Source organism: Carettochelys insculpta, chromosome 2, assembly GCF_033958435.1.
Source record: "Carettochelys insculpta isolate YL-2023 chromosome 2, ASM3395843v1, whole genome shotgun sequence".
Taxonomy (NCBI): Eukaryota; Metazoa; Chordata; order Testudines; family Carettochelyidae; genus Carettochelys; species Carettochelys insculpta.
Genome location: NC_134138.1, coordinates 190872427 through 190899391, shown reverse-complemented (window position 1 = coordinate 190899391; position 26965 = coordinate 190872427). Strand labels below are relative to the sequence as shown.

The window sequence follows — 26965 nt, the reverse complement described above, 5'->3', positions numbered from 1 at the left end:
CCTGCATTCCAAAGTGTTGACTACATTTCTGACTTTACCCTTCAGGGGTGATGTGTATATTCACCATGTGCGTGGAGGCCTGCCATGCCACTTCTGCAATAGGGCTGCAGAAGAAGAGGTAAAGAGGGCAATGCAGGCAAGACAGCAGCACAGAGGCATCATCCTCTGCATGTCATGGAGGGCATTTGCATGCTAGCCATCAGTAGCCCAACAGGGAGGCTTTTACTCAAGAATGTTGGCTGGCATACTCATGCGACAGATGGTTCACTTCACCTGAGATGATTCTCCTCTCACATACACTGAAGTAAAGTGGGAGTAATTCCATTAAAATCAATGGAGTTATACCACTGTAAAAGTAAGTGAGAGGACAACTGGTCCCATGTTATTCATTAGGAAAAATTAGAACGAAGCAGTGAACATTTTCATGTAGGAAAAGTGATGCACATCCTCGGCTCAAGTATTAGACAGAAACCTGCAGCAGCGAGTGTGCTTCAGCAGGGGGGCAGGTTTCAAATGCCAGGTCTGATGTGAGAAAATACATTTCTTTTCACACTGGCCCAATGAACAGATCAGAAATGGTGCAGTTCTATGGAGTTCAAGGGAGCTGATGAGGATGTGGTCTCGTTTCTGTTGTGAGGGTCTCTGCAATCCTCTTTCTGAAGACGAGTGTGTTGGTTCATTTGGTTTTTTTTTCAATGTGTGGCATTGCTGCTTTCCTATCTCAGCTAACTTTTTCAGTGTTTCTAGAACCCAAGTCCCTTGTGAAGAATTTTTAAAGGGGGGGGTGGGGCCATCGAAGGCTAAATTGCTCAGGACTTCAGCTTTACGTAGCGATATTCCTGTTGTGATGTTCCCCAAGGGTGTGCTGACATATAAGGCACCTCACCACCACCTGCCCTTATTATAAAACAGTCTTGTTTGTGCTCCCTGTGTATCATTTCCCTGAAACCATCAGCCTCTGGCAGCACGAGCACGGCCTTCTAAGTGGGTCTGCAGCTCTTGCTGTCTTTTTGTAGGTAGCAATAGGCACACACCACCTTCCAAGTCCTCCCATGTCCAGCCCTTTCTCCAATGAACATCTACTGAACTACCTAGGCCTGCTGTTCCCAAAGAAACAGCACACAACAGCATGTAAGATTCATCTCAGGCCCTTTGCTTTGCTTAACAACACAGCCCTAACATGTATTTATGGTGAAAATAACAGTAAGTTTGTTGTCAAAGAACAGCAATTCCAGTGATAGAGAGTAAGAATATTGGAAACAAAATCATAACATGCTTTCTAGCAGTTCTAGTGAATTAGCTGTTATTCTTCTAGCTAAAGACCTTATCTCACCTAAAGTCTGCGCTCGTATTTTCAGCCAAGCCTGGCTGTCATTCCTCTTTCACAAAAGAAATTTGCTGTCCATTTGCATCCTGGGTGAGGAACACCCAGGCATCTTTGTCTTCCTGCTCTCTCAACTATACTCAAGCCAGCTTTTGAAGTGCATCTCAAGATAAGTTTCTCTCCAGAGGCTGTGCTTCTCTTACTGTAAGTTTCTTTCTGAAGTTCTTACAATCCTTCATTTGCATTCAGTTTAGATTAGTACAGTAAGAGGAGACCCACTTTGAACGAGACAGTAACCAATTTATGTGTAAACAGACGCAAAAATATCTCTGAACTGACAGAACCAGTGCTTGATACGGACTCTAAATGTATTTTTAGTGCATATGCACAGCTTCTTGCACAACATCCTTATGTGGGTTTTGTGTTGATTTTGATGAAAAGTGTGACGCCAGTTTTCATCTGAGACCTCACATGACATTTTTTGGTGAACTAGACTGTATGTACTAGAACTGGGATAACCCCGTAAGCCTTCTCTTCCTCCTTGCAGACGAGGTTCTTTGGTCACACCTATATTAAAATAAAATCTTAAAAATTAAAATGTATTTTAAATAAAGTTTAAATATAATGTGAGCGTTGAAGACAGTCCTCAGGTTAAGCCCTATCTAGGGAGAGGTCATGAAGTATTTATTAACTTTGGGAAGAGAATATATAATATTTATAGCCTTAAAATCTTTAGAGGAGGAGAATAGCTTCCTGTTTGCGATCAGAGGCCAGGAGGATAGGACAGAGTTAGCAGCTCAGAATGTTAGAGACCTAGAATAGACCAAAAAAAAAAAAAAAGGTATGGCTGGTAGGGGTCTGAATGGTCTAAAAAAACCCGTTGGCCTCAAACAGGCCAATGTGAATTTGATCTTACGGGTTCATTTCAAACATGTGTATAACTGAGAATATAAATTAGGAAGAATTTTGCTTCCAACTCTACACATTTTTAATTATCACTAATGCTGTGAATACTGTAGATTAGTAAGACTGCAAACCAATACAATTCCAAAATGTTATTGCTCTAGGTGGGGGCAGAGGGTTCTTCTCCCTGCAGCAAGCACAGCTCCCAGTAAGTCCAGGTCTCACACACTCTTTGCCTTTGCTCAGCTTCCCAGTCTGCGCCACAGATGACACAGACAAGGCCTGAAGCAGTGTCATACTACAAAACATCAGTCTAGCTGCATCCTGAGCTGGATTTCACCAGGGCTTCCCCTGGAAAGCCTTCCTAGCCCACACTTTAGTCCTTTTGCCACAGAAAGAACCTTTTTATCCCTGCTGAGTTGGAGCTAATGTGGCCTACTTTCTCTGGCTGCTTGGATGAGACAGGTGAATAGCACAGATCTCCGCCACGCAGCTGTTGGCGCATCTTCCCCTTGAAAATGTAACGGAAAGGTGTTTCAAGATTTTTTTTTTTCTTTTTAACCCATGTGTCACTCTCTAGTCTAGACCCCTTGTAAGGTGACTTATGGAACTACTTCTCATAGTGCTGCCCTATTATAACACTCCCCCTACATCTCATCCTATCGCCGTGTCTGATTCTGTAGCATTGTATTAATGGACATCAGGTGATATTTGATATAGCTCAATTACTCCTGATAAGCTGTGTCACTAAGGGCCTGGGTTGCAGAAACAAAACAGGCAATTTGTCAGGAAACCTGTTCATATTTCCTGCTTCCAAATGAAAATGTTTGTGCCAACCTGCTTCTGCCCTGCTCAGTTGTGATTCTGAATTTCATCATAATGTTCATGAGTGTACAGCGTAAAATTCTTTATTGATTGGAGTGAGGAGAAAGTCCAGAATATGTTTTAAAAACTTATATTGGCTACTGGGAGAAAGTTCTGGAAAATCTCTGCTTGGCTTCAGGTGGTTTGATTTTTTTTTGGTCATCCAGAAGGATTCCGAATGCTCCTTAAATAGAGCACTGATCTATGAACTGAACAATAGAAATATGTCTGGTGCTGAATGATGAGTTCTACACAACACAATCTTCTATCTTGCCAGAGTGTCAAAATCATATAGCATTTTAAGAGCTAACAAGAAACTTATAACACAGACAGCAGGTTCTCTGCACTGTTCTTTTCACTAAAGGCAAACTTAAAGCAACAGGACATGAAACATCTTAATCTCACAGAAGAAGTACACCTCAAATCCCTCTTTGTCATCAAGTACAATGAGCCCAATTCTGCCTTTCAGTGTGGGATCCCTTATTGTCTCTGTTTGTCCCTGTTACCAATGTAGAGTCAGAAGATAAAGATCAAACATATAACTGGTTTTAATATACAGCATGGAATTGACACAATGCAATGCTACTCTTGTGCTTTTCATATAATGCATCCCAAAATGCGTGGCAACCCATTTAAAAGCAACTCCAAAGGTTAAATTCCTGTGGAAACATCTGAGACATGGAACAATAATGTGCTTTAAGCTTGGGTTGAAAGATGGAAGTGTTGCTCTCTTTTTTGGGTGTAATTCCTTTGTAATAACGGTGCAAAAGGAGGATTTGTCAAAGAAGGATTTGCTGCCTGTCAGACCAAGCAAGGGAGAGTCTTCCATATGTAAGGGGGCATTACAGGATGAAGAGAGCTCCCATCTTAAGGAAATTTCTTTTGGCAATAGCGAAATTTCTTTTGGCAATAGCGCGCGCGCACGCACGCACACACACACACACAGAGACAGAGCTGGCCCACAATAGATGATTTGGAGTTACTGATCTTGGGCTTCAGAGCTATAAAGTTACAGTGTAGAGGTTTGTGCTCAGGCTGAGGCCTGCGTTCTGGGACTCTCCATCTTCATGGGCTCTAGCCATGGGTGGTGGATGTAGCTGCTCCCCAGACTGTGACCCTGCCCATACTCCACCCCAGCTCCATCCAGGTCCTGCCCCTTTTTCACTGCCCCACATCCTCCCCTCTACCTCCATTTTCTCCCTGCTCACCCATTCTAGCCAAATCCCTGAATCCAAATGTAACAAATGACATTTCAGGGAAAAGCCACTCGTCTAAAATTTCTTTCTAAAGAAAAACTAGCACGTTTTCCACTGTATGCCAAATTGCGATGACTAGACATGCAGAAGATACTTATATAAAAGCACTAAATTTGAGAATAAAAATGTCAGTCTCAGGTTTTTTGCTATACCCTGAAGTTGGTCAGAGATATAGTTACATGAACTTCATAGGAAGGGCAAGCCAATTGCTCTGCTAAATGCAACATTACATATCATCATGATGCACCCCTTCTCTGTTTTACAAATTCTTCATCGGTATTTCTAAGCTTATTTTATGTTTTAAATATACTGTAAAGTCTTCATAAAGTAAACGTTTGAGATTACTACATATTTAAATTCACTGAAACAAAGATATTCTTTGAAATGACCAGACAGAGTAGTTTAGTGTGTTTGTAACAAATTTCATTATTTTAAAAAGGGGAACACTAATTTATTTTGTCTGATGTTCATAACAAGACATGTTCATGAAATTTAACTATATGTTTATATTAAAATATGTTTCCAAAGATTTTAGGCGCATCAAAGGATTTTATATCTTAGTAAGGCACTGATTTTGGTTGAGGATTCTCAGAAAAATAGTTCATCAAATAGTCAGATGTAAAAGGTAAAATCTTTTGCCTTGATATCTAGAAGAAAAGAAATTTTACTGTAGATGGACAGAAAGGACAGGAAGACTTTGGAAGCAAGAGTGTTGTGGGAGACGGTATCAAAAGCTTTTCTGAAGTCAAGGTATATCACATCCACTGGCTTCCCCATGTCCCCAGAGCCTGTTATCTCATCATAAAAGCTAATCAGATTGGTCAAGCACAACTTGCCCTTGGTGAATAAATGTTGACTTCTTTTGATCACTTTCCCTTCGTCCAAGTGCTCCAAAATGGATTCCTTGAGGATCCCCTCCATTGTTTTCCCAGGGACTGAGGTAAGGCTGACCAGTCTATAGTTCCCTGGATTGCGCTTCTTTCCTTTCTTAAAGATGGGCACTACATACGCCTTTCTCCAGTCATCAGGGATCTCTCCTGATCTCCAAGAGTCTTCAAAGATAATAGCCAAAGGCTCGGGAATGACATCCGCCAATTCCCTCAGTACCCTTGGGTGCATTAAATCCAGACCCATGGATCTGTGTACAGCCAGTTTTTCTAGGTAGCTCTTAACTTGTTCCTTCCCCACTGAGGGGTGGCCTCCACCTTCCTATTCTGCATTGTCTAGCACCATAATGTGGAGCAGTCCTTGTCTGTGAAGACTGAAGCAAAAAAATCATTGAGTACTTCAGCTTTTCTTACATTATCTGTCACTAGATTACCTCTCTCACCCAGTAACAACCTGTGGCAGAGTCAGTCTCATTCCTGGGCCCCAGGTCCTCTGTTTAGTCCACTGGCCTCACCATATGAACCCGGTTACTGTTGCTGTGGCAGGGGGCAGTCTGGGGTGGGGGGAACCCAGTCCCCACCCACTCATTCCCGGTTCCGGCCTAGGGACCCTGGATGGCCGCTACCAGCGAGGGCTGACTCCCTTCACCCTGGCCCCTGCAGCTTCTCTCCCTGGGCCACTTCCCCCAGATGATTCCCCCGGTATCTCCTTCTTCTAGTGGTAGCCAAAGCAGCAAGTCCCCTCCTTTGTTTGGCTCCTCCAGCTGACCAGTTCCCCCACAGTCTCTGGTGGACCTTCAGCCCCCCTGCCCCCAGATTGGGGCAGTCTAGCCCCCCAGGTTGCTGAGGCGCCTCTCTTTTTTTGTGGTCACTGGTGTTCCTCCAAGTCTCCTTCCTTCTCCTCACTCACCTCCCAAACTCTGCTTAAACCCCGCCCCCCTTGCCCTGCATGGAGAAGGGCTTATAAAGGTAGCCCTGAGTGGGATCAGCTGGCCCTAATTGATTTAGGGCCGCCTACTTCTCAGCTGCTCCCACTTTGATTCTCAGCTGTCACTCTGCTCTGTTTTTTAGTCTGACCTCTCTTCTCCTGGCCTCACCCTGCCACACAGCCCCACACCTTCCCTGATAGCCCTATTATTGTTAACATGCCTGTAGAAACCCTTCTTGTTACTCTTCACATCCCTTGCCAGCTGCAGTTCCAACTGTGCTTTCACTTTCCTGATTACTGCCTGGCATTCTCCAGCCATATACTGTCCACGTTTCCGCTTCTTACATGCATCCTTTTTGAGTTTAAGCTGACCAAGGATTTCCCTGTTAAGCCAAGCTGGTTGCCTACCATGTTTGCATTTCTTACTATGCAGTGGGATGGTTTGTCCCTGGGCCTTCAGTAAGACTTCTTTAAATTACTGCCAGTTCCCCTGAACACTTTTTCTGTCTTCATTTCCCAAGAGATCCTACCCATCAGTTCTCCCAGGGAATTGAAGTCTGCTCTTTTGAAATCAAGGGTCTGCTTGTTACTGCTCACCTTTCTTCCTTTTGTCAGGATCCTGAAATCTACCATCTCATGGTCACTGCAGCACAGGTTGCCACCTGCTTCTATTTCTCCTTCTAGTTCTTCGCTTTTTGTGAACAGCAGGTCAAGTTGTTCACGGCCCCTGGTCAGTTCCATCAGCACTTGTACCAAGAAGTTATCCCCAATATTTTCCAAAATATTTTCCTGGATTGTCTGTGCGCTGAGGTATTGGTCTCCCAACAAGTGTCTGGATGATTAAAGACTCCCAAGAGAACCAAAGCTCAGAGAGGCTGAGCATTAAGACACATGGGAGGCATTACCCCCATTTGCCTCTTATACGCACTGCCCATGGCTCTAGCCTGTGCACAAATGTCTACAACTGCAATTTTTTAGCAAGTAGCTGGAGTCCAAATCAGCCAACACAAGCCAGTCATGACCATTGAATAGCAATGTAGATGTGCCCTTAGCTTATGTCTACATGGCAGGAGTTATTTTGGAACACTGCAGGATCCTGAAATAGCTACACGCGTCTAAGCAATACACTCATTGTCTCAAAGTATCAGAGAGGTAGCTGTGTTAGTCCATATCTTCAAAAACAGCAAGATGGTGCCACAGGACCTCTCATTGTCTCAAAGGAGTTTTTGAGATAACGAGTGCACTGTTCTGGCATCCCCGTACACCTCATCACAGGAGGAGTACAGGGAAGCCTTAAAATAATACTTTATTTAGGCATGTGGCACCATTTACACAGTGCCATATGCTGAAATAGCCTATTTCAAAATCTACTCAAAATAAGCTGCACAAACTGCATAGCACAAATTGCGTAGCTTATTTCAAGCCTACAGCACTGTCTAGATGTAGCCTTAGAGACCAACTGAATTTAAAAAGAGAGACACTTTTTTTCTCTCTCTCTAATGGCAGCATTGGGGAATGCTGAAAATCAAATATCTGTAAGTTTGAAGCGGTTTCCAGAGCACAGAAAACTTAAATGTGCACGTGTATGTTTCAGTGTATTTCACTTTATTGGATTAAGCTTCACTTTATCAGAAGCTGCTGCCAAAGACTGAAATAGATGAACACAAAGGGGAAAAACAGCTGAAGTTCAGGACACATCAAGGACCAGTTCTACACCCAATTTCAGATACTTCCCAGTTTTCATTTGTTTCTTATCTTAAATTTCACTTGTTCCTGGCAGGATGTGATAACTCAGATCAATATCAGGTGAGGGAAGGGAAAGAAAATGTCAGTATTTAATTGCTAAGCACCTGCAAAGTCAGGAACTGCAAATTTAATGCCACATCAGAAAAAAGAAGCTTAAAAATGATAGGGTGATCTAAACCACGCCTTCTCTCTTTTCTCCTTGTCTCTGGTGTGTCATGACTCATCACTTTACTATTTTGCACTTAGGAGAAAACATTATATCAGTACTTCACACTTAGAAGAAAACATTGTGTATCTAAAAACCTGCTCCATCTGTGGCCTTCTTCTGAACATTTTACTCATTTGCTGTTCATTTCCCACAGGGACTCTGATGGTGAAAATTTTATTTTCCACCCATCCCACACATACTGCATGCAGTTACATCCCTGTCTAAGGCAAATGTGAGTGGCGTATCAAGAAATTAAAACAACTTCGTTTTAAGAATCTCTGACATGAAAATAAATCTGTTTAGGCACCCTGAAATCAGTAAATAGTCATTAATTTAAAACAACTTCGTAACAGTTATTACATTTAATTGTAAACACAGCAGTTAACTTTCACTACTCATCTTAACTCTGACCTATAACCTCCACCCACCTGACAGTGAGCTGTACAACTGCTATAAATCCATGAATAATTAGCTTTTATTAAATCATTGCCTATAAATGAAAGCAATAATTCCTTCTGTAAAAATATCAGTTCACCCTGGCCTTCATTAGGCCACTGTCAGGATTTAGTGGGTGTTCTGGGACCGGCAGCCCATGTAATAGATAGAGATCTTGGAAAAATGGGAAGTGAACAAGGCAACTAATCTCTGTCTGTTTGGATAGTGATTGTCTGTGACACATCCATTTATGATTGGTCCCATGACAATTCTAATCTTATATAGATTTTACTATTCTGATATTCATCTTTGTTACTTGAAGGATAGATTACTGCAATATGCTCTTCTTACCAGGGTATAGCTACTTTCTTCAACCTTAAAAAAATGCACTTTATTTTATTTTTCCTGTGGAAAAGTTTTTAAAAAGAAGAAAACTATAAAGTTTTGGAAAAGGGCAGGCAGAAAAAAATCCACAAGGCTTTAATAAGGTGTTATACAAAATTAATGCATTTGTGATCCTCTTTATAAAATGGTCCACACTGATAAGCCAAAGTCAGATGCAGTGTAAGCAGGTATCACTCAATTGCATTCAGGTTAATGGAACTGTGGCCATTGACACCAAAACTGAATATGGCCTCTGTAGTCGAGGATTTGAAATGCAGCCTTCATTTGAAATGACCTAGGTTTGGTTTCTCAGCAGGGATATGGGGAAGTTCAGCTGTATATAATATGTATTTAGTTGTGTAGGGTTTTTTCCTCTTTAGGTAATTAACCTAAAGGATATATTGTGGATGAGACGCTCATACGCTACATGCATTTTCTGTTGTATTTTTGACTGCTTTTTCAGAAACCGGAGTACTTTGTAACCAAAAGTTTGCACAGAGGGAAAAAAAATCCATTATAGGATTCACATGGACAAGGATTTGTGCCTTAGAATTAGGATAAAGTATTGAATTTTATCTCTGCTGAATTTAAGCTTCTTAATTGAACTCCCAATGTGGCAAACCATTTACATGCCTGAGTAGTCTTTATTGACATGATAATCCCCTAAAGCCAATGGCCAGGAAGTTCCCTTTTGAGGAGGAATCTACAGGCGTGGATGCTGGTGGAGGAGACCTTTATGCGGAAAGTTTACAGGAACAGCACTGAGATCCACCAGGTCCATAAGAATTTGATGGGACCAAGCTATCCATGTGCCAGCTGAGTCCTTTTCAGAGCCAGTTCCTGGCTGTGATAATTCCTAAGACGCCTTTTGGACCCACTGCAAAAGATAGTAAAGCTTATGCCTGCGTTAACTCCGTCACAAGTTCTTTCCGGAGCAGAGGAAAACGATGTGCATTGCCCTCCTTCTGTGCTCTCACCCCATCTCTCTTTGGCCGTGTCTGCACTAACATTTACATCAGCAAAAGTTTTTTTGCTCAGGGGTGTGGACAAGCACCCTCTTGAGCCACATCCATTTTTTCTACCATAAGCACTTGTGTGCACAGCACTGTCAGTGGGAGAGCATTCCAACAGAGCTACCACCACTCCCAGGACAGGTTTTATTATGTGGATGGGAGCATTCTCTCCCACTGGCGAAATACGTCAACATGAGCACTCTGACAGCTGCAGTGTAGACAGGGCCTTCCTCCTGGTCTGCTCCCCTGCCACAGCGTCTGTTTTAGGTCAATGGGAGGAATTTTGCCACCTATGTCAATAAGCCCATTTCTGCATAGAATGGGGGAGATCTGCATGTGACACTTCTGCTGGGTGTGGGCGTAGAGGGTGGACTAGATCCAGTGGGTATGCTTTGAGGGTTAAGTCTCATTCTTCTCTTCAAAGGATGTCTCATATATTATTATTACCATTATTGCAGGAGGACCCTTCTCCCCGTCACGTGCTTTTGAAAATGTACCATAGAGAATGAGGTTCTCACTCTGACAGCCTCTGCTGGGCATTTGATATCTCCTTCTTTGAGACACTGCTGAACAACCCAACCTCAATGTTTCCTTTAGCTTCACCTAGTCTCCTCTGTGAAGAGAGGGTGGGAAATGGACATTAAGCAATTGTAAAAGGCAGCTGCAGAATCTGGTATAAAATTGTAACTTAAAAATACCTGGCACCTTAAAATTATAGTAATAGGCTTTGATTTTCCATTAAAATTGGCTGTCAATAAGTACTAACCCCTACTACTGCTGGTGTAACACAGTTCAATGTGGCACTAATCAGACTTGGGTAGTCCATAGGCAACCAGCTGTGCCTTTTGTAATAAAACCAAAAAAGAACAGTAATTGATTCCAGTCCTGTATCTACCTCTCCTGTTGGTTGTAAGAGTGCCCAGAGAGATGCAGCCATAAGTCTGTAAAGAAACAGAGGACAGTACAGCAGCTCTGTCTGAAATTATTATTCCTTTTCAGCAGTACGAATCTAAGCTTTCTTTAAAGTGGCTATTGAAAAGCAAATCTGAATCTGTTTAGCCTTTGAGAGGCCTTGCTGCTCTGAGAGGAGGTTAGAATTTTATCTTCCAGTTGGAAGATCAGTGACTGTTTCACCTTGAAAAGAGCTCAGAAGCTGACTTCAAATTCTAATTTGTCCTGACCAGGCACCAAATGTAATTCACATTTGTTACTCTGTTATTTTTAACTGACTGTAAATTTTAGAAAATGAATGTGGTTCATCTCCAGTGAGACAGTTTCAAGCAGCTGGTTATAGTTTGTTGCCTAGCAGAAAGGAAGGCAAGTAAAATTTTCAAAAGCATGTGATCAAGGCACTTAGAACCCACACTACCTGAGAAACGACCACTGCTGCTGAAACAATTCACGTTAAATGTGTTTTTGATATCCCCATGACTGCTCCGTAGTGACCTTTACTGCATCAAGCAAAACAACAGAAGAAGGTGGGGAGAACCTAGACTTCAAATGCTCATTGGGCAAGGTTGAGGGGGTCATTTTCAAAAGTACTGCTAAGCGCTTTTCCTGACACTAATGCATATGTCAGGTGCTTTCAAGGGAAAGCACATCAAGCATGATTCTCTTCAACCTGACCTTAGGCACTTCCTTTTTCTACCTTTATACCCGTCTTTGCAGGCCATTTCAATACTTCAATTATAACATGTCTACTGCTGTCACTTGCTTGGAAAGTAGAACTAAAGCGTGGGTGTTTCACGTAAAGGACTGCAGGAACCACAAAGGAAGGAAATTAATTAAGCTGTTTTTTCAAAAAGTGTAGAATCCTGCATGTATCAAGGATGACAAACATACACACGTAAGTACAGCCATAGAAAGCTACCACATGGTTTGTGGCTATCTTCATCAAGCCACTTTCCCCATAAGTGGCATGCTAATGAGCAGCCCAGAAGATGCTAATGAGGCATGGATGTAAATTTCCATCACCTCATTAGCATATGGTCACATGATTTGGAGTCTGGAAGAAGCTCTTCCATACTCCAAAATAACCGTGTAGAAGCATGGCCTGTGGGGATCTCCCAGAAGGAAATACTCCTTCTGAAAGCCCCATCTTCCTGAAAAGGAGGAAGACGGGGCTTCCAGAAGGAGGAAGATGGGGCCTCTGGAAGGAGGATTTCCTTCCAGGAGATCCCCACAGGCTGCACTTCTACATGGCTATTTTGGAGTCTGGAAGAGCATCTTCTGGACTCTGAATCACGTGACCATATGCTAATGAGGTACCAGGAATTTACATTTGTGCCTCATTATCATCTTCTGGGCAGCTCATCAGCAAAGCACTTCTGCAGAAAGTGGCATGCGTAGAAACAGCTTTAGAGATGCGATGACCCTAGTAGCCAACATGCAGCACTGCATGATGTGAGCCATTGCTGCTCTGGGTTACAACAGACGTAGATGCCAACAGCTCCATTTGGTGACCATTGTGTTCCTGGCAATCTGTCAGTGTGGATCCTATAGTGGATGTGGTGTTGGGGGGGAATCCAGTATAAACAAATGATGAACCTTTGCCATCTCTAATACAAATCTATTTTATATGCCGAGGTACAGAGGCTATTCTACACCTGCTGATACCCCAGCCTCACACTCATTATGAGGACATATCTTACAGTAGATGTTTATGACTAAATTATAAATAATATTCCTATTAACATCCACTGTGACTACAGCTTCTATGGCAAGGAGGTTACCTTGATGTCTTAATGAGGTAACTTCGACATAAAAGACGGTCTGGGGGTACATCTACATTGCAGTTAAAAACCCATGGCTGTCCCTTGCCAACTGACTTGAATTCGGGGGGTGGAGTAAGGGGCTGTGAAATTGTAGTGTAAATGTTTGGGCTGAGACTGGAATCTTGACTTTCGGACCCTGTGAGGTGGAAGAGCCCCAGATTCTAGGCTGCTGTTTAATTCCAAACATTTACACTGCAATTAAACATCCTCTTAGCCAGAGCCCCACAAGCTGAAGTCCACTGTCATGGGGCAGCTGTGGGTATCTAATTACAATGTAGACACACCCTGTATTTTATAGTTCTAATCACAGTTCTGACGTATGATATTTTGTGCCGTGACATTTATTTCATTGAGACCCAATTATCATAAAGGGAACTATACAGATTTAAGTTGCGCTGTCCATGAATTTTATCTGGGGGAACTGAGGTAAAGCTTCAGGTTTCAATGAGAACCTCTTTGAGGTGGCCTTGGTAGAGTTTTGCTGTCATGGGACAGTTAAGCTACAGCGACCCAGAAAAGTTATTTTGAGGTAACAGCCGTTATGTCTAAATAACTTTGCGAGCATCTACACTACGCTCACGCTATTTTGCCTGTCCCATGAAAGCTCACCACCTAATAAATTATTTTGTTAGTCTTTAAAGTCCTACTTGACTGCTTTTTTTGTATTGATACTATTTTGAAATAAATTTGAAATAGCCAGGGCGCTATTTCGAATTTTGTAAACCTCATTGTAGGAAAAATAATGGCTATTTGAAAAGAAGTATTTCAAAAAGAGGGCTGTTAAGACAGGGAATAGCACCATTTCAAAATAATCCATAATAGCGTCCAATGGCACTATTTCGAAATACGCTCTGTGTGTCCGACATGGTATTTCAAAAGAGCTGGGTGCTATTTCACAATGAATTTTTGTGTGTAGCTGTGTTATTTCAAAATAAGCTATTTCAGAATAGCTATACTGGAATGGATTATTTTGAAATAATGCTGCTGTGTAGACATAGCATTACAGAGTAGGTAACTCACTTGTCCACTGTAAGCAACGCAAAATTGATTTTGGATTCAATCAAGTTAAAAGCCGGGGATTATTTGCTGAAAGCATTAATCAAATAATTCTGAATAAGATCTTAAGTGGTCTGTTTGCAGCCAATTCACGTTCCCTTCCTACCTGACCTCTTTGTGTGAGACTGTACTGGGAGCAGAGCAGTGGCATCTGTGGAGTGGGTGCCAGAGCCATCCAGCTAGCTGCGGAAAGGGTGGCATGAGGATATTTGGAGCTGAGGGAGCAGATATGTGGTGGTGCACATCTTCTCTGTTTTTAAAGGCCTCTGTGGCACACACACACCCAATTAATCCCTGTTGCACACCAGAGAGAAGGCACTGGAGTAGTGGAGCTCTGAGCAGGCCCATTTTGGACTGGAGCATCTTAGCAAAGATACTGGCTACAGGCCTTTCTCCCAACCTGCCATTCTACTGACCACTACATTGCTTTTGAGGCTTAACTTGGGGGAATCAGAAAGTAAAAAGTGCCCGAACATCATCCTCTTCCCCCTCAGTAGCATCTCTGCAACAGCATGTGTGTTTGTGTGTGTGTGTGTGAGTGTGTGTGCGCACACATGCAAGCAGGCAGGCATTGCAAGACACAGCTTTAAATAAAGATCCAGCTGGCCTTAGTTCCAGGTCAGGTTTAAGGCATATCCATTGCCCAGGAGAGGGAAACTTGTATTTTCACTGCTACTATTGCATCCGTTTTGTAGAATACAGCAAGCTTCCATATCTGGGGCTGTGGTTGCAGTACCTTTCACCAGTACTAATGTCATACATGCACCAAGGACAATGCCACAAGCTCAAAATAGATCCTGTGCTGCCCCACTTCTTTTAAGATTCATCCGGTATTTACACAAGAGATAAGACCTTTTAAGCATGCACATAGGTTAGCTGTCTGTAGGTTGCCAAGAAGAGGGGTTAGCTGCAGTATAGGATGCAATGTGCACACATGCAGGCTAATGTGCAGGCTCATACGGGGTGTCTTAGAGTTACTGGCAGGAGTCAGCAGTCATCTGTGGCTTGTTCAGCATGAAAGTCCATATTTATCTGACTAATGGTTGCCATAGGCAATACCAGAAAACACTGAGAGTAACACACGTGGAAGGGCGCCAAAAGCGAGGGCACAAGAAGGCTTCATCTGAAAGTGCAGTAGATTTGAGCCATCCTTTGAAAAACCTTTGTTGTCTCACTCCAACAAGGCCACACTATTTAGGGGGCTTTGCACCTTTAGGGGAGCCTGCACCTTCCTCCAGCCCAGACCCTCTTGGTCAATTCCCTTTGAAGCACAATTGCAGATACTCCTCTAGCGTGCATTTGGGAGAGGAAGCACCAAATCCTTTTGTTATCTAGGACTGCAAATTTCAAAGGAGCCTATGGAGATTAGCTGAATGTGATTGGGTTTGGGTATCTAATTCCCTTTGGTTCTTTTGAAATTCCCAGTCTTGAGTGTATCATACTGAAGGAGGAAGACCTCTGTTCCAATTGTCTGGGTCTACACTGAGCCCTAGTGCCGGCGGTTTGATGCAAATAAGCAGTCTCGAAAATGCAAAATGGTTGTAATTTGCATATTTGTGTGGCTAATGGGCATATTCATGAGACGAATTTGCATAATGGAAGCCAAAATCAAACAGTGTAGACATGGTTCTACCAGCAAGAAACCTCTTTGTCAGCAGCCCCTTATTCCTGATTTTTTTCCAGGCATAGGGGACTGCCAACAAAGGGGGTTTTTTGCCAGCAGAACCATATCTACACATCTTGATTTCTCCCATAAATATTCAAATTAGCATCATGTCTACGCACAATAGTATCACGAATATGCAAGTGAGCCACTATCTTGCATTTTCAAGACTGCTTATTTGTATCAAATGTCGGCATTAGGGCTCACTGTGGACACAGCCACTCTTAGCTGGATCTTGGTTGTTTTAAAGTATTTGTCACTAATATGGATAAATACAGGCCAAACTTCACCACCTTCTATGACCCACACCTGAATCTTTGATTCAGATAACCCCCTTTCCTGATGTCTAAAAGCCTACATGTCAACAAGCCCCATTCTGGAACATACACCCAAGTCCTCTTACATTTGAAGTTATGTGTTTGGGGACTGGCTCACCTGATCGGCTGCACTGTACACTAAGTGCAAACCACTAGATTACAACTTTCCCAACTTCCTTCCATGCCTCTAGTACACTTAGGCTTTGTCCAGGCTTGAGACTTAGCTGTCAGCCAGAAATTGGTACATATGCACTTGTGCAAACCCTAACCATACAGAAGGCAAGTCAAAATGTGCATGGGTTCACATTACTCCAGTTTGAATCCCGATAAAACTCAACCAATGCAAATCATGGTTCTTGAAATCTACACCTGAAGTTTGCAGCAAGGCAGCTCCTGGATGCTGAATGAAGGCTATTCCCAAATATAAACAAGGCCTCAGTCAGCTGGCTGAATAAATGACTGAAGCCTATGACATACAATAATATTTGTATTTACCTTTCAAATGATTATAACAAAGATTGTCCCAAAGGAAGAAAAATTCCCTTTAGATACATTCCAGAGAAGGAGTGAGATCCTGTATTGTTCATGTGAAAGAGCTCTTTCCAGCAAAGGAGAATCTTTCTTCTTTTTAAAAGCAAGACAACGTCCCCAGTAGCTCCTTTGGAGAGTTGTTTGAAACTATCACTACTGGGCTGAGTAACCGTAGCTCCAGGATTAAATTCTACTCTAAGATTGTACATTTGCCTGTTTCTGTTTCCAACACTTCATATAAGAGCTGGTCAGAAATTTTCCAATGAAATGTTTTTTTGTTGGAAAATACTGTTTCATCAGAACTGAAACTTTCTATGGGAAACTGTCAATTTCAAAAATATTTGGTTAGAAAAAATTGAAAGGAAGTGTCTTCATATTGACGGGTCCATTTCAAATGATTTTTTCATTTCAAAACGATTTTTTGTTTCAAAATGTATTTCATGTTATTAAAAAGCTAAAATCAAAATGCTTCAGTGGACCTGAAACAAATGCTGTGAAAACTTAATTTAATGGTAAAATATGAAATTGCCAAATTTCCTGTGAAATGGGTTCTACACAGTTCTGCTCAGTATGAGGTTAGCCTCACCCGGGGCGACATTATGCCCATCCACACACCTGCGGTTCAGCTGAAGCCAGTTAGAGCTGAATGTGCATTCATCCAACAGCAGAATTTGTCTTCAGACAAGAAATTTGCATGTAGTCAGGTCCTGAGAGTGGACTAAGCATAAAACCATGCATATAGTGATCCCCTGGGGCTCCCTCCTTGGCAACTCTTGTGAAAGGGGGGAAAGATGGAAAGAAGTAAGTCAGATAGTAAGCAAAAGTAAGTCAGATATCTGTCTTTTCATTTGGCCTGCTCTAGTATCAACTCTGCCACTCTATTGCATTAACAGAGGCCAGGTACACACACAAAAAAAGTTGTTTCAGCAAATTACTGTCCATGCCGCAAGAGGAAACAGCCAAAGTTTGGGGAAGTTTGGAACAGCAGCAGCCCAAAGGGCAGTCAGCTATTTACACATCAAAGCTTTTTGAAAGTAAACAACTGTTTTTATCATTGAATTGTCTTAATCCTTTGGCATGCAGCATTCTCCCTCAGTCCAGACCTATTGCTAACAGAGTACCACAAGCAGCAAAAATGGTAAACGCTGATTAGGAGAACAGAAGGGATGAAAAATCCCCTAGCTGTGACAGACTTGGAGCAGATCACTCTTCCATTGCCAGCACGGGGCTCCTTTCCCCTTTCTCAGCATAGCCAAAGCAATGCTCTGTTTTGCAGCCAGTGCTGTGGTCTGGCAATATTTTATCACCTTCCATGTTCGTAGTCACAAGTTGCAGACTCAGGTGATTCCAGGTTCAGTAGAGATAAGCACCTGAACTTTTAGGAAGCTTATCTCACAAAACACTCAGGAGCCATTTTTTTTTTAACAGGCGTCTGTTTTGAAAAGACAGATGCAAATAACTTGTGCCTACAAAAATAGAGGCCATTGTTGGGAAATCTGGCTCTCTGAATGTAAAATCTTTCTTTGGTCTAGGAATTGAATCGTAAACAGCAGGGCCGGGTAATAGCCACTGGCAGCCTGGGGTCAAGTTGGGAGGGGGCGAGGCTCCCCACCACCAGAAGGGGCAGGATCAAGTGGGGGAAGAGGTGTGGCTTAGTACAGTCAGCCCTGTGGCTCCCCACGCTCATTCAGAGCCACGTGTGGAGTGGAAGCACAATGTTGTTGCATTATTTCAAAGGGCTCTGGAGCTCTTGGCCCTGGGGCAACTGCCCCCTTTCCTCCCATCCCACCCTCCGTCAGTGGTCCTGATTGTAGATCTCATTTGATTGGACTTTTGTGCAAGCTTGTGACCAAATTAAGCCCAAAACCTTTTCCAGTGCAGGTCTGTACCTGGGCCAGTGATCATGTTGCTTCTTGTCCTGTTCTTTATTCTATTCTTGTTAAGTTCTGGTATCAGCCTCATCTGGGTGCTTTCCAGATGGCCATTAAGAGGTTTAGCTCTCCCCTTTTCTGCCTTTTACTCTCCAAGAGAAACCTTCTATGGGAAGATTTCTCTTAACTTTTAATCATTTAACATCTGCTGTGGAATGTATGGTGGGGACTGAAGTAAAGACCCCAAAATCCATATTTAGTCAGCCAGTGTTTCTGGGTTTTCATGAACAATCCAGGTGCTCGGCCTTTCTGAAAATCAGGCCACACACAGTTGTTACGTCCACTGAGGAAACCCAGCTTGAAAATACTGGCCTAAGTCTGGCTTCCACTGTAGCATCCTGTAGTGTTTGTAAAGATATGTTTGAGTCGCTTATATTATCTGAACTACTTTGCCCATCCCTGCTAAAAAGATCTCCTGCCTATTGCTTCTTTCTGCTCAGCAAGTTCCAGCAGAGGTGATAAATCAGAATATAGGCAATTTTATCTGCCTTTCAAGCAAGAGGACCTACCATATAGTTCTATTGCACATGTCTTGCAAAGCGCACATCTGACACAGGCAATCATTGCTTTGCACAGGAGTGGTTGCTATTGCGACATTAATGCCAGTTTGTTTAAAATACAGTAAATCAGAGATGATTCAATGAATTTGGTTTTTTTACTTTAATAATACATATGGTTGTTAATTCATTTATCTTGTTGCTCTCACGTTGTAACCAACATTTAGATAATCAGCAACAAAAGGCAATATTTTAAGTAATGCAGTGGTGGATATTTCCTTCCAAGGACAGAAGTAGGTAGCAAAGCTGCTGCATATTCGATCAGTGAATGCTGGCAGAACTTTGGCTTTATGAATGCGCGTGGAGGGGGGAGACAATCAGCTCATCATCTGTATAACAATGAAAGGTCTGAACTAACATTTGCCCTTGTACAGAAGGCCAGTGTGCCACTTATGCCCCATTTCAACGATCGATACGTGATCTAATGACTGAATAATGGTGTTACTGCTGCACAGACATTACAGAGCTGAATTACAGCTGGAACAAGAGTGTTTTCGCTAATTCACGTTGGAGAGAGAAAAATAAACTTACATGTGATACTTGGAAGGGTGAGATTTTTTTATTTCTGGAAAAGTCCCTGAAGAAAAACCAGCCATTCATTTATTTTGTCCCATCAAAATGTTTGTAAAGAAAGCTCTGTCACTGGGAAGTTATTTCTAATTTTATGCTCTTTCCAGCTTGCCTGAATACAAAAGAACTCTTTTCTATGATTCCATTTCTACGTGTTAAAAAACCTGTCTTTTAAATCAACTCTGGATGGATGGGCAGATGACTCGAGTAGAAATAAATTTCTCACTTTAAAATGTTAGCATCCTGTCTTCTGCTGAGTGATTTGCTGCTAATATATTATAGTCAGGTAGGCTTATACACAGTTTGATACCATATTTCAGGATTCTTTGAGAAGAGCAATTTCAAGGCTATCCTGCAGCTCTCTATCCTTAACAATCAACAAAAATGTTTTTTTAAAAAGTGTAAACTTCACAAAACATCAAAGTCAACCCAATACTGTCAGTTATTTTTTGGTGAATCACCATAAATGAATTGTTTGACTTCTTTCATTATTTTGTAAATTCTTAGATTATACGTATAGGTTTTAAATCTTCCATCCTACATATCTGCACATAATAGAACCTTTGAAAAGAGAAGGCTCTTTGTGGCTGTGCTGTAGTAAACTCTTTCATATCCAGTAGCCCTGGGACTGGGAGGTTGCGAGATATTCAAATATTCTGGATAATAGAGAGGTATACCTAGCAATGCACAACACTAGTGAAAAACAACACTAGATATTAAGAAATAAACAAGGTGCTTGCAGAGTACTTTATTTACCAATGACAGTAGTGCTGTACTCTGTAAACTTATACTGTATTTGCTGTACAGTAAACCCTCGAAATGCGCAGTTTTGAGTTGCACTTAACTTGCATTAACGCAAGTCAAGTGCAACTCAAAATCCCGCTCTCCCTGGCCCTGGTTCACTCCCAGCCCCTGGCCTCACACAGCCCTGGGACAACACACCCCCCCCACCCCACCCCCCGTGGCCCAGATTACTACCTGTGTGCAGCTCTGGCTCCAGCTCCAGCTCACAACCCCTTGCATGCAGCTCCAGCTCAACCCCACCACCCCGGTTCAACCCCCCATGGCCTAGCTCATCTCCCTGTGCCCCGGTTCAACCCCCTCGCTCTGGCTCAACCATCTCCCACCCTGATTCAACCTCCCCCTCCACCGCTCCAGCTCAGCTCCACCCCCGCCCGCCCTGCAGCCCTAACCCACCCCTAGCTTAACCTCCCTGCCCCCTCCCACAGCTCCAACCCACCACCAGACTTAACAACCCCCTCTCCCCCCAGCCCAGGACTTACCTTTCTAAAGGAGCTCCAGGTGCTCCTACTTCCCCGGGTGCAGAACATGTATTCTGCTGGGGAAAAAGCCTCCCCCTCAACCCCGAGTTAGGCAAAATTTTAGTTATGCGAGGGTGCATGAGAACATAACCCTAGTGTAACTCAAGGGACTGCTGTATTTATTTGTATTTACTTTCACTATACTGTACTTATGGAAAACATAACCAAAATCGACATGATTAAAATGCTGGTTATTTGAGAGTTCCAGGTAATAGAATGCCAGATATGAAAGCGTTTGCTGTATTTCTTTTCTTAACAAAGGAAAGGTGTGACTGATCCTTGTGAACAGTGGCAGACTAGCTACAGCACAGGGAGGAACAGTGCAAGCTGGCTCTTCATCCTCCCAATAATATAGCTTGCTCCCAACACAGAGAAACCTGTCTCCGGTCCGTAGAGCATATTTCCGAAATCCATTCCATTCAGGCTTGGGCCTTCTGCTGAGGATGGCTCTGAAGTGCTGGTGATTTTATGTGCTGTCGATATTGGACCAGGAATATTTTGTTTTATGTAGTCTGCCATCACAACTTTCATTTGCAACCAATTTAATCAGAACTGGAACTCTTGACTCAGATGGGAAGACTTTGAGTTTGACTTTCACTGGTGCAAATGACAGCAATGGGATTATGTCTACTTACACTAGCCGAGGTTGGGCTGGGGGCAGGTGTTGCCAAGGGAGCAAGTAGCACACATCTAGCTCTTGTTGGAGCCTGTCGAGGATGGAGCAGGAAGGGAGGGGGTGAGACCTTGAAGAATGAGGAGAGACCAATGGCATCATCTGATGGACTTGGTGCTTCCAAGGTGTCACCAGAAATCTCTTGCTGACAAATTATTGGCCCCACCAACTTCAACTCTCCAATCGTAGCTCACAGGCTGCTGTCCTGCAGCCACTCCAAATGTGCTTGAGGAGGAGGAAGGGAAGCACACGTTGCTTTCATCCGCTTCCCACAGTAGAAGTTCAAGTTTGATGGAAGATATGTGGGTTGGATATTTTTAGCAAAAGGAGGGGAAAAAAATCTAGCTAAGTAGCATCATCCTGTGCACACGAATGACAAAAAACCTAACGTATAGGCTGCAATCAGTTTAGCTGCATGCAACAGTCCCCTTTTCTTGTTGGTAGGAGAATACAAATGATGCCTTTATGGGAGGGGGTCACATTCTGCCCTGAGTTACAGCCTACTTTTCATGTAATGGGGTTGCAGCAGATGTAAGTTGACAGAATATGATTCATTTTTTTTTGTTTCTTCAAATATTACACACTTATGTTAATTCCATCCCAAAGAAACATCTGCCACAGCTAAGTCCAGCACAGACTTAATGGGGGCCTTTATGTGTTGTTATGTTATAAATAATCCATAACTGAGAATGGACTGGTCATGAACAGCCACTTAGTGACATGCTCTTTACTAAAGCTAGTGTTCTGTGGTGTGAGTGCTCTTTTGGCAAACAATATATGTCAGGGATGAGAAGAATCTTGTTTGTATATCTCAGTGAAAGAAGGTGGTTTCAATTCCGAAGCTCTTTCCTTCAGTTTTGTTCTCATGGGCCTGTCCCCACATTCTGCCTTGTGTTTCAGGTGTGGACATCCCAAAAGTTCTAAGTGTCTTACCATGACACCCTGCAAAGCTTCATCTCCCTCATACTTCTTCATCACGTGTTCTTGCCATGCATTATGATGTAACCTTTAACTACGTAAGTAGGAAATGAAGCATCTCCAGCCTGTCTCATTCAGTTCTGGGTTGGTTTTAGTGGGAATGAGGCCTTCTATGAGGCTACATCTACACTAAGCAAAGTAAGTCGACCACAGCTACATAATTCTAGCTACAACAGTTGCATAGCTAAAATCAGCATATCTGTGCTTGGCTAATTTGGCTGTCTATACTGGAGAAGGTCGACAGAAAAGTTTCTCCTGTAGATCTTCCTTACTCCTCACATCTCACAAGGAGTACAGGGGCCAACTGTGACCCCTTAGAGGGAAATCGAACCCAGGAAGATCAACCCTGAATGGGTCGATCTTCTGGGGTAGTATAGACGTAGCCTTAGTCCTCTGCATCATTTGTAAGCAATTCTGTGGAGAAAAGTGAATGCCTATAGACAGTACATTGGACTGGGACTCAGGAAAGCTAGATGATATTACCAGTTCTGTCACTGGTGAGCTGTGTTATTTTGTGCAAGTCATGTAACCTCTATGCTCCGCTTTTCCTAGCTGTAAAATGGGGATAATGACCCTGACCTTCTCAGACCCACCAATGAGGAAAGAAATGTGGTGGTGGGGGTTGCAGCACAACATGGTCTGGGCAATGCTGAGAGTTGGCTGCTCCATCCCCATGCTTTCTGCCCAGAGCCCCACTCCTTTATGACATGCAGCACCTCTTCCCCCAGCTTGCCTGTGAGATTTGCTGATGAAAAGCACTATGTAAAAATTAGGTAGTATAATTAATTGAAGAGTGTGTCATAATACACATGGGATAGAATAAAAGTGCCCTGTTAGCTAAAGGAATTGACTTTAAAGTTAGAGATGCAGGTCTTTGTAAAGTCTTCTGTGGTTTGGTAACAGGAGTCACTGTTCTAGAAAGTGCATCTGCAGGGAACAAGAATTTTCTGGGTGTGCAGCTCAAAATCAAATCAGATTTTCACAGCGTTCTCATAATACTTAGAATCCTCAAGGCACATCCATTTAGCAGGTTGCTAAATAAGGCTATCGGGGCTTGCTGTCCATTTTGGCTTCCATAAATATCCTGACTGAATCTCTCACAGGTAAACTATATTCTAAAAGTTCCTCCTCAGTTTGTATCTGCTTTCTCCCTCAATCAGTGATTTGGGTGCATTTGCTACTGGTTGCCAACAATGCTCATGCTTCTGTAAAATCACTGCACCTAATCCAGACTGTGAAGGATCTGCTAGAATTTTAATAGGCCTTCCTAGTGCATAAAACATAAACACTGGTTCTTGTGTCAGTTGTTGTTTTAAGCTCTCCCATGATTCCTCCTTTTCTGTACCATTCATTTTTGTTCTCGAAAGGCTTTCTCAAAGCTGCCACTTTGCTAGATAGATTAGATATAAATTTTGCAAAATAAATAACCATTCTCAGGAATCACAGAATCATAGAATCATAGATCACTGGGACTGGAAGGGACCTCGAGAGGCCATCGAGTCCAGCCCCCTGCCCCAATGGCAGGACCAGGTACTATCTAAACCATCCCTGATAGACATCTATCTAACCTGCTCTTAAATATCTCCAGCGATGGAGATTCCACAACCTCCCTTGGCAATTTATTCCACTGTTTGACCGCCCTGACAGTTAGGAACTTTTTCCTAATGTCCAACCTAAACCTCCCTTGCTGCAGTTTAAGCCCACTGCCTCTTGTTCTATCCTCAGAGGCCAAGAAGAACAAGTTTTCTCCTTCCTCCTTATGACTGCCTTTTAGGTACCTGAAAACCGCTATCATTTCTCCCCTCAATCTTCTCTTTTCCAAACTAAACAAGCCCAATTCGTTCAACCGTTTTTCATAGGTCACATTCTCTCAACCTTTAATCATTGTTGTCGCTCTTTCCTGGACCCTCTCTAGTTTCTCCACATCTTTTTGGAACTGCGGTGCCCAGAACTGGACACAATACTCCAGCTGAGGCCCAACCAGCGCAGAGTAGAGCGGAAGAATGACTTCTCGTGTCTTGTTCACAACACACCTGTTAATGCATCCCAGAATCATGTTTGCTTTTTTTGCAACAGCATCACACTGTTAACTCATATTTAGCTTGTGGTCCACTGTAACCCCTAGATCCCTTTCTGCTGTAGTCGTTCCTAGACAGTCTCTCCCCATTCTCTATGTGTGAAACTGATTGTTCCTTCCCAAGTGGAGCACTTTTCATTTGTCCTTATTAAACTTCATCCTGTTTACCTCAGACCATTTCTCCAATTTACCCAGATCATTTTGAATTATGACCCTATCCTCCAAAGCAGTTGCAACCTCTCCCAACTTGGTATCATCTGCAAACTTAATAAGCGTACTTTCTATGCCAATAGCTAAATCATTGATGAAGACATTGAACAGAACCGGTCCTAACACAGACCCCTGCAGAACCCCACTTGTTATACTTTTCCAGCAGGATTGAGAACCATTAAGAACTACTCTCTGGGTATGGTTATCCAGACAGTCACGCACCCACCTTATAGGAGCCTCATCTAAATTGTATTTGCCTAGTTCTTTTATAAGAATATCATGTGAGACCGTATCAAATATTTTAATAAAGTCTAGGTATACCACATCTACCGCTTCTCCCCTAGCCACAAGGCTCATTATCCTATCAGAGAAAGTTATCAGATTAGTTTGACATGATTTGTTCTTTACAAATCCATGCTGGCTGTTCCCTATCACCTTACCACCTTCCAAGTGCTTGCAGATGATTCCTTTAATTACCTGCTCCATTATCTTTCCTGGCACTGAAGTTAAGCTGACTGGCCTGTAGTTTCCTGGGTTATTCTTATTCCCCTTTTTATAGATGGGCACTATATTTGCCCTTTTCCAGGCTTCTGGAATCTCTCCTGTCTCCCATGATTTTCCAAAGCTGATAGATAAAGGCTCAGATACCTCCTCTATCAGCTCCTTGAGTATTCTAGGGTGCATTTCATCAGGCCCTGGTGACTTGCAGACATCTAATTTTCCTAAGTGATTTTTAACTTGTTCTTTTTTTATTTCAACTTCTAACCCTACCCCTTTCCCACTAGCATTCACTCTGTTGGGCATTCCTTCATCAGACTTCTCAGTGAAGACCGAAACAAAGAAGTCATTAAGCATCTCTGCCATTTCCAAGTTCCCTGTTACTGTTTCTCCCTCCTCACTGAGCAATGGCCCCACCCTGTCCCTGGTCTTCCTCTTGTTTCTAATATATTTATAAAAAGCCTTCTTGTTTCCCTTGTTTCCCTGGGCATCTGTTTCACTGGGCATCTTTCCTTGACTGGAGAGGAGGCATCATTTCAGTGGCTAAAATCTTCTTTCACTTAAAATAACGTCCCAAACATGTCAGTTCTCTATTAAGCCAGAGTCTCTTCTCTGGTAGGGAGTTTAAATTGTTCTCTTTTTATAGCATTGTTGAGGTTTCTCTGTCAAAAGAATATGCAGAGCTGGCCACCATTTTTCTCCACAATGTCTAGGGAGTGCAACTATTCAGAGGGCTCCTTAGGCTTTTTTTGTTTTGTTTTGTTTTGTTTTGTTTTTTGTTCTTTTGTATTATCTTCATTGCTTCCATCTTTGCAAATCCAACCAAGAGTTTATCATGGAGTTCAAATGGTACCTTTCTAAATGGATGGATACCTGGAGAGACCTACTTGTTTTTCTGGATTATACATTCACCTCGCAAGCAACCAGACCCTTGAAATAGGTTACGGTATTTCCAAATGAATTGTGTCATAGCAAAGAGCCCTGCAAATTCATGGACATCCACTTTATAGCTGCAGGTATGTGTGGCTCTCTGAGGCTCATGTTTGCAGATACAGATACAAATTTTGTGTCTAGACCACTGCAAACTGGCTGATATTCGCTTTATGTCTGTGGGTATCCACGTCCACTTTCATGCGTTCAAACATCTTCAGATCATTTTTGCAGATGCACATGAGGCTACAGATACACATTTTGTAGGTCTCTACTCGTAGCCAAGTTCAGTATGAGCTTGTTGTGAGATTATCCATTTTACCAGGCTGTGTTTCACATGCAGCCAGGTCTAAAGTGGGTGACACTTCTTTCAGCGCTACAGTCATCTGGAACCTGTACCTGGTGTTTTTATAATTAATACTAGCAGTGCTCCTTACCTTGACTGGTTCATTTGTTCCAGAGTAACCAGTTTCTTCCATTTTTGTTGGTCCCAGTTTTGGTCTTATTTTCAGTCTCTCATAATGTTGTTCACAAGGAACATTAACCTGAGTTCCTCTGTTCAGTTTCAGTGGGAAAATGGTTTCATTTGCTTTAGGGCTGCCAGTGGCAGAGGTGAGGCAATTGTCCAGGAGCCTGGGTGATTTTAAAGGGTCCAGGGGGCCCTGGCCACAGCTACTGGCAGCCCAAGAGGGCTAAGGCTTCCTGCCCACCCTCGTTCTACGTTGCTCCTTGTGGCATGGGAGGAGGCTGGCTGGTTGGTTTGGGGAGCCACCCAAGGTAAGCAATGTCCCCCTCATCCCCTCCTGCACGTCTACCTTCTGTCCCAGCTCAAAGCCTGCATCTCACACCCTACCTCTCTCCTGGAGCCTGCACCTCCTCCTGCACCACAACCTCCCCCACCCACCCTGCCTAGTGAAAGTGAGGGAGAAG

General features: G+C 42.8%; 1 protein-coding gene across 1 annotated transcript in view; it reads left to right on the top strand.

Moving 5' to 3' along the window:
- Window positions 1-26965, top strand: part of STAC (SH3 and cysteine rich domain) — a 134635-nt gene that overhangs the window by 38961 nt on the left and 68709 nt on the right. The gene's annotated exons all lie outside the window — the stretch shown is intronic.